Consider the following 9,181-nt stretch of genomic DNA (forward strand, 5'->3'; position numbering starts at 1 on the left):
TCCTGCCTTGTATTTTTTTTTTTTTTTGGCCACCATTTTTAAAAATTTAAATTCAATTGACATATAGTGTATTATTATTTCAGAGGTAGAGTTCAGTGATTCATCAGTCTTATATAACACACAGTACTCATTACATCATGTGGCCTCCTTAATGCCCATCACCCAGTTATCCCCTTCCCTACTCCTCTCCACTCCAGCAACCCTCAGTTTGTTTCCTATGATTAAGAGTCTCTTAAAAAAAAAAAAAAAAAAGAAAGAAAGAGTCTCTTATGGTTTGTCTACCTCTCTGATTTCCTCTTGTTTTATTTTTCCCTCCCTTCCCCTATGCTCCTTTGTTTTGTTTCTTAAATTCCACATACGGGTGAAATTATATGATAATTATCTTTCTCTACTGTATGTATATACCACATCTTTATCCATTCATCTGTCTGATGGACATCTGGGCTCTTTCCACAGTTTGGGGGTATTGTGAACATTGCTGCTATAAACAGTGAAGTGCAGATGCCCCTTCGGATTAAACATTTGTATCTTTGGGGTAAATACCTAGTAATGCAATTACTGGGTCATAGGGTAGCTCCATTTTCAATTTCTTGAGGAAGCTCCATACTGTTTTCCAGAGTGGCTGCACCAGCTTGCATTCTCACCAACAGTGTATGAGGGTTCCCCTTTCTCTGCATCCTTGCCAATATCTGTCATTTTCTGATTTGTTAATTCTGACCAATGTGACATTCCATCTCATTGTGATTTTGATTTGCATTTCCCCAATGCCAAGTGATGCTGAGCATTTTTTCATGTGTCTATTTGCCATTTGTATATCTTCTTTGGAGAAATGTCTATTCATGTCTTCTGCCCACTTCCTGATTGAATTATTTGTTCTTTGTACATTGAGTTTGATAAGTTCTTTATAGGTTTTGGATACTAGCCCTTTATCTGGTAAGACATTTGCAAATATCTTCTCTCATTCTGTTAGTTGTCTTTTGGTTTTTATCAATGGTTTCCTTTGCTGTGCAAAAGTTTTTTATCTTGATGAGGCCCCAACAGTTCATTTTTGCTTTTGTTTCCTTTGCCTTTGGAAACATGTCTTAGCAAGAAGTTGCTCTGGTCGAGGTCACAGAGGTTGCTGCCTGTATTCTTCTCTAGGATTTCGATGGATTCTTGTCTCACATTTAGGTCTCTCATCCATTTTGAGTCTATTTTTGTATATGGAATGAGGAAATGGTCCAGTTTTATCCCTCTGCATGCAGCTCTCCAATTTTCCCAACACCACTTGTTGAAGAGACTGTCTTTTTTCCATTGAATATTCTTTTCTGCTTTGTCGAAGATTAGTTGACCAGAGAGTTGAGGGTCCTGCCTCACATCTTGAGTTTGTGGTTTGGGATTGGCTGTGGAAAGACTCCAATATGATCGCTGGAGTAGAAGAAAGTTTTTGTTTTTGTCTTGTTGAATAAAACAATCTACTTCCCTCTCTGAATTTTTTCTTTTACATGTTTCCCCATTTGGCACTGAAGCTTTGAAGGGCAGGTTTGGGCCCGATTCCTGTTTGTGTATGCCCATTATTTAAACCAGCACTTGGGACATTATAAAGGCTCCATATAGTTACCAAATGTTGTTGAAACAGCAGGTATCTTTGCCTTTTTGTCTTATCTGGCTGTGACATCATTTCACTTTGTATTCCTTCAGGACTTGGTTCTAAGTATCAGCTGGGAAGATATTTAACTAGTTAGCCTAAAGGAAGTAGAGTCATTTGATGAGTTTTTCTTATCTTGGCCTCTCCTCTCAAGCTCAAGGAGGACAGACAGGCTAATTCATCTTTGTATCTTTAGTAGCCCCCAAATAATGCCAGGTATTTGGTGAATGGAGCTGAAAGAGTTTAATTTCCTGTTGTACCTGAAAGTGCCTATCTCATTTTTGAAAAAAGAGTAAATTATGTTTCATCTGTATCATTTTAACAGTAGGAGCATGTCCTTTGGAATCTGTCAATTATAGCATTTAAAATGAAGCAGAATATTCCATGTGAAACCTCAGGCCTGTATCATCTAGATGATGGTTTATGGAGTTAAATTAGAACTTCGTTGGGATGTCTGGGTGGTTCAGTGGTCGAATGAGGCTGAGGGCGTTATCCTGGAGTCTTGGGATCCAGTCCCACCTCTGGCTCTCTGCAGTGAGTCTGTTTCTCCCTCTGCCTATGTCTCTGCCTCTCTATCCGTATCTCTCATGAATAAATAGACGAAATTTTTTAAAAAAATTTTGTTTCTTTAACATCATTAGAAAATGAACTTGTATATTCATTCCTTAACTTACTAAAGATCCAGCCATAATCCATTGCCCTGGTTCCCTGAGGCAACTTTACAAATATAAAAGTCTTAAAGAATTACTTCTTGCTGTAAATTTTCAGTTCTGGCAGAAGGGCCTATCTTAAGCATCAGCAGAATGTGATAAAATTTAAGGAATCCATTAAAAAAATTATCAAAAACACCTCAGAGATTCAACTAAAACAATACCCGTGATCATCTCAACAGTCCCTATCACTCCTTCTGGCTCCAATTATGTTTAAAATTGCGGTTTATCAGACTCACTGTGAATCTAATGAGGCTTAAATATCAGGATCCTGCCTTAGCACAGACCCCTTCCCAGGCTCTGAAGAGGGGTGTTCATATAATCACCTGTTTTTGAAAAATGCCTAAAACAAGGTCGTTTAGCCACAGGTCTTTAAGACTGTTATTTCTTTCCAGTTCAACTCCTCACCAGTCACATTTCCCCACCTGCCCAGCGACAGTGGTGGAACCAGAGCATTGTGGGGATTCAGCTCAGGGGAAGTTGAGCTGAGGACACATTTAGTTGAGGATTAGTGGTATCTAGTTATTCATCCCCAGCACTTCCAAGTCATTACCAGCAGTCCTAATATAGCAACAGCTCCTGGAAATACTCTTTCTACCCATTCTCTGAATTCTCTCAGTATGTGGAAAAGAAGGTATAGGGTCAGTGATCTTATCTGACCTGGAAGTAAGTAGGTAGTGGATAACAGAGAAGAAGCTAACCTGTGGGAAATTCTTCCAATTAGCAGATGTGTAAAATTATATCATTACCTCCTCCGAACTGAACTCCTGTGTCAGGAATATGCTTATTAACACAGCATGAACAATTATAAATGCATCACAGAATTTTTAGAATCTGGAATTTAGGATCATACAAATTAGAATTTAGCATAATACTGTGTAGAGCATAAGCTTAGAGCAGTTGTACAAACAGCTCATATATGAAAAAACTTGATTAAATGTTTTCTCAAATTTGATGGAAATTCTAAAAATCTAACCATGATGTTATCAATAATGAAGTAGGAAGTCATAAAAACTTTTTTGAAATAATCATAACAAGCCAATTCAGATTAACCATGTTAAAGGAATGACTGAATTATCTTTTTTTCTCTTCATAGTAAATATTACAAAATTGTGATTCATATAGAGACAAAGATAAAGAATTTGCCAGCTGAAAGAACCAATAAGAATTTAAAATGTGGATTCCAGGGATGCCTGGGTGGCTCAGTGGTTGAGCATCTGCCTCTGCTCAGGGTGTAATCTGGGAGTCCCGGGATTGAATCCCACATCAGGCTCCCTGCATGGAGCCTGCTTCTCCTTCTGCCTATGTCTCTGTCTCTCTCTGTGTCTCTCATGAATAAATAAATAAAAATCTTTAAAAAATGTGGATTCCAAAAATTATTGCCTCCCCAAAATATAGGATACATTGTAAGGATATGTCAGGCAACCAGGCAATTAATAAAAATATAATTTTCTATGAATTTTGTGATTTTATGGTACTTTTCAACTTTAAAAATTTTGTAATTTGGGCAGCCTGGGTGGCTCAGTGGTTTAGCACCGCCTTCGGCCCAGGGCTTAATCATGGAGTCCCAGGATCGAGTCCCATGTCGGGCTCCCTGCATGGAGCCTGCTTCTCCCTCTGCCTGTGTCTCTGCCTCTCTCTGTCTCTCTCTCTCCCTCTGTCTGTCTCTCATGAATAAATAAATAAAATCTTTAAAAAAAAATTTGTAATTTTATGATTTCTTATTCTCGAACTATATTCCCTATCACACTTAATCTAGCATTCTCTTTCTTTCTTTCTTTCTTTCTTTCTTTCTTTCTTTCTTTCTTTCTTTCTGATTTTATTTATTTATTCATGAGAGACACAGAGAGAGAGGCAGAGACTCAATCCTGGGACATTGGGATCATGCCCTGAGCTGAAGGCACATGCTCAACTGCTGAGCCATCCAGGCGTCCCTGGAGGTCTCTTTTATTATTTTTTTATTTTATTTATTATTTGTTATTATTATTTTAAAGTGTTTTTTTAAAATTATTTATTCATGCGAGACAGAGAGAGAGAGAGAGAGGGAGAGACATAGGCGGAGGAAGAAGCAGGCTTCATGCAGGAAGAGTGATGTGGGACTCGATCCCAGGCCCCCAGGGTCATGCCCTGAACCAAAGGCAGATGCTCAACAGCTGAGCCACCCAGGCGTCCCTTTTTTTCTTTAAAAGGGCCCCAAATGACATATCCTTCAAGTTTTATAGAACCTACATCTGTCTTTGGCCATCTGTGGCCACATGGATGTTATATTGGTAGCTCACAATCAACATTCTCAAACCAGCACCACCCCCTGCCCTGCCATAGTGCCTCTTAGCCTCTCTCCAGAACTGTAGTGGCACCAGCCCATTGTCAAACATATATCCTAGTCATCTCTGATGACCCTTTCTCCCTTAGTCAATACATCCAATCCTGGGCTTACAGTTCGAGTTCCTCAAAATATTTTATCATCATTTACTCCTCTTCAGACTGACTACCATTCCCCTAGTTCAGCCCCTGTTGGGATAGTTGCAGAGCCCTCTGCTGGTCTACTGGCTTGGATGCTACCTCATTGTCCCTCCTCAGATCTCCTATGCAGTGACTTTTCACTCCTAATCCCACATCTGACTATGTCACCCTCTCACTCACATTTTTTTTTTTTTTTTTACACATTCCATCCTTCATCCAAATCCTTTAGTGGGATCTAAAAGGTCCTATGGATATTGCTTAACTCCACAGTATCATTTCTCTGATGCTTTCTCTAGCCCACAAAACCCATTTATGTTCCAAGAATACTGAATTAATTTTATCCATCAAACATGACTTATTATTTCTTCTCAGTGGACCAGAAATCTCTCCTCATGCATGTGTCTGCTTGGAAAACTCTTTATTCCTCAAGACTTAGTTTAGAACCTACCTCTGCCACAAAGCCTTGCCTGACCCCTCTGCCCTCCACTACACTCACGACTACTCCTAGTAACCACCATGCTCTGCACAGAGCAGTCTTTACTTATTACACCATAAGCATCTACAGCCTTTACCTATTACACTGTAAGCATCTGCTCCCCACCTACATTGGGAGACACATACCTGTTCACCTGTTGTCTTTGATCCTCATTGGTTGATGAATGAATTTCTCCTCTATACCCTATCCCCAGTTCCTGAGTTTCCAATAAAGATTAAGATAAGTAGACACATGTGCATTTAAAGTATGGATGCCAAAAGCTTAACCATAATTTCTCTTTCTGTCTCTTTTGTTGGAAGAATGAGGGTGGGGGCATGGAAGGTATATATGACAAATTTTTATTATAAAATTGTTTGAACATTTTACAAAAAAACACCTTCATAATTTGAAAAAATGCCTAACTCAGGAACAGCCATAATAGTTCCATGTTTTCAGGTGTAATTGAAAGATCTTAAAACTTCATGTCTTGCTTTCTTTCAACCACTTTACTTTCTGAATTATGCAAAGGGAGATCAGTACTCTCCTTTTGAGTAAAATTTTCAGCAATTTCTATGAATTTTATCCAGTAGCAAAAAGAGGCCTTGGCCTCTTTCATCCATCCATCCATCCATCCATCCATCCATCCATCCATGCATCCATCCATTTTTGGGCTAGGTAATATACTCACATGGTTCAAACTTCAAAAGATATGAAAGTCTCCCTTTCTAACTCTGTGCCCCAGGTACTCCTCCTCCAGGCACATTGCTATTTGTTCCATCTTCCTCCAGGCTATTTTATGTATTTACAAGCAAAGATTTCTTTCTTTTCTTTTTTTAAAGATTTATTTATTTATTTATTTATTTATTTATTTATTTATTTATTTATGAGAGAGAGAGCGAGAGAGAGAGAGAGAGAGAGAGAGAGGCAGAGACACAGGAGGAGGGAGTAGCAGGCTCCATGCCGGGAGCCCGATGTGGGACTTGATCCCGGGACTCCAGGATCATGCCCTGGGCCAAAGGCAGGTGCTAAACTGCTGAGCCACCCAGGGATCCCTACAAGCAAATGTTTCTTAACTTTTTTAGCTGAAAAAATACTTCATAGTCAGCTTGGGCTGTCATAACAAAATAGCATAAACTGGATGGCTTACACAACAGAAATTTATTTCCTCACAGATCTGGAGGCTAGAAGTCTAAGATTAAGGTGCGGGCATGATGGGTTGTGGTGAGGCTTCTTGGCTTATAGATGGTACCTTCCTACTGTGTCCTCACAAGGTGGAGAGAGAGTGACCCAGCTCTCTAGTTTCTCTCCTAATAAGAGTACTTATCCCATAGTGAGGCCTTCACCCTCATGATCTCATTTATGAGATAACCAAATTATTGGGGTGCCTGGGTGACTCAGCCAGTTAAGCAGCTACCTTAGACTCAGGTCATGATCCCAAGGTCCTATCCAGGCCCTAGTTGGGCTTCCTTGCTCAGTGGACAGCCTGCTTTTCCCTCTCCTTCTGCTGCTCCCCTGCTTGCATTCTCTCTCTCTGTCAAATAAATAAATAAATAAAATCTTTAAAAAATAAATAAATAAACCAAATTACCTCCCAAATGCCTTATCTCCAAATACAATCACATTGAGGGGTGGGCCTTCAATATAGGAATTTAGGGTGGAGGGAGACATAATTCAGTCCACAGCAATATTTCTTTTTTTTTTTTTTTTAAAGATTTTATTTATTCATGAGAGACACACACAGAGAAGCAGAAACATAGGCAGAGAGAGAAGCAGGCTCCCTGTGAGAAGCACGATGCAGAACTCTATCCCAGGACCTCAGGACCATGGCCTGAGCCAAAGGCAGATGCTCAACCACTAGCCACCCGGGTATCCTGCAATATTTATATCAAAAAAAAAAAAAAAAGAAAAAAAAAGCTTATATGCAGTGCCAACTGATCTTTTCCTTTTTTTCTAAATGGAATTCTCTGAAATATAAATATGCTACTTTTTGTAGCACATGCCTTTCCATCCTCTCTTCTTTCATTGTTTTTTCACAACTCCTGGAGAATAGTTCTAAAATAGTTCTGGGGCACTTGGGTGGCTCGGTCAGTTAAGCATGTGCCTTAGACTCAGGTCATGACCCCAGGGTGGAGGATCTCCCCCTATTGCCTGCTTCCTGCTCCACAAGAAGTCTGCCCCTTCTCCCAACTCACGCTTTCTCTATCTTCCTCTCTTTCGGTCTCAGATAAATAAATAAAATCTAAAGAAAAAAAAAATACTTCTCTTGTGCAGCCCCTTAGGACATTATTCAGGGCTCTTCAAGATTCTCATTCCAAACTCTCTTCCCTGCTTCACATCCCAGAGGCCCTGCAGCCTCCAATGGTCGCCTGCCTGTGGACTCCCTGTACCCTACAATTGGAGGCATCCTGAATTATTCAGATAGATTTTCAATGCTTACTGTTTGGAAGCCCCACTCCACAGTTCTTTCTCCAGTGTCTGTTTGAATTTGGTGATTTACCTCTCTCTGTTCTCATGTCACTTTATAGCATAAGTTACAACATAAGTACCATCATAAAATTCTAATCCTGTGTTCTCCCACCCCCAAGCCTAAGCAAGAATTGTATCTGATTAATTTTCTGTCCATAAAGTACTTTAGAGACCCTAAATTCAAGTTGGCCCAAAGAATTAATAAACTGAATTTGCTAAGATGCTAGGATGAATTTACAATAACCCCTTAAAGTTTAAAAACAAAGATAATTGAGTTAAAATGAAAAATCTAGCATCACAGCTATAGAAGCTTGTGATCTTCATGTTGAATGTAAAATGGATATAATGAATTATAAGCTGTTATTAGGTGCTATAAAATGAATGCCTTGTTGAGGCCTCCCAGAGAGAAATATCTACATGCACTCATTAAAATCAGTACCCTGAACTGACAGAGAACAGTCATCTTCCCTAGAGTACTTCTCTGGGGTAGTCAATTTTCATTTAAAATGTGAACTTGGGTGTTGAAAAGTAAGTTTTACAAGTTCTTAGGTTCAGGCAGAGATTTCACAACCACCTACCTCCAATGTGAACCCCAAGTGCTCTGTCACCTAGGAGCACAAAATTGTTAAGACCATGTGTTGGTACCACAAATGGTGCCAGATGACAGATGCTTCTCACTGTGTAAAAAAGGTACTAAACACTTACATGCATGTGATATACTAGCTCATTGTTTATCCTAATCTGGGTCTTTTTTTTTTTTTTTTTTGGTATATGGAACAGTTCAAGAATTTGTGCGTCATCTTTGCGCAGGGACCAACTTAATCTGTTTTGTTCCAATTTTAGCACATTGCTGTCCAAGCCAGCACCTAATCTGGCTCTTCTGACAGGTCTTTGTAGCGTTCATGGTAATCCATCCTTGTTCTACATTCCATTAAGAGCAGCCCTTATTAGGTGACTCTTATTGCCAGTTCTATTTTATTTTTTAATACTGAAAGAATGATGTTCAAGTGCAGACATCTCTCTTAAGGTTATTGTGGAGGGCAGTGAGAGAGAGAGAGAGAGAGAGAGAGAGTTTTTGATACTGAGTTATTTAAAGTATAATTTAGGTCTCCCCCCCCCCCAAAGACTTGTGAATTTTTGTGTTCTAAAAAACTAAAATTCTGTTGTGAAAATATTTAAAAATCTAAAAATGTAAAATTTTGTCTTTCATTTTTAAATACATGGAATTTTAAGTAAATGGAAACTTTAAAATTCTAAAAATAAAGTAAAAACAAAGCATATATGCGTGTGTGAAATGGCCTCCTTTGGCCCAGCCGGAAAATCACCCACTTAGAAAAACACCATTTACGGTAGCTTTAAGTATTAGAAGTGAAAGTGATGGAATCTGAATGTCAAGGTAGCATCGCTTTTGTGATGAGAGAGCTGAGTGCAGTACGTTTT

The 9,181-nt window shown here is 39.1% G+C and overlaps 1 pseudogene; it reads right to left on the bottom strand.

Moving 5' to 3' along the window:
* Positions 1-8,506: 8,506 nt before the first annotated feature.
* Positions 8,507-8,606, bottom strand: LOC112652042 (U6 spliceosomal RNA; annotated as a pseudogene).
* Positions 8,607-9,181: the final 575 nt, after the last annotated feature.

This window comes from Canis lupus, chromosome 4, assembly GCF_003254725.2.
Source record: "Canis lupus dingo isolate Sandy chromosome 4, ASM325472v2, whole genome shotgun sequence".
In the NCBI taxonomy this organism is placed as follows: Eukaryota; Metazoa; Chordata; class Mammalia; order Carnivora; family Canidae; genus Canis; species Canis lupus.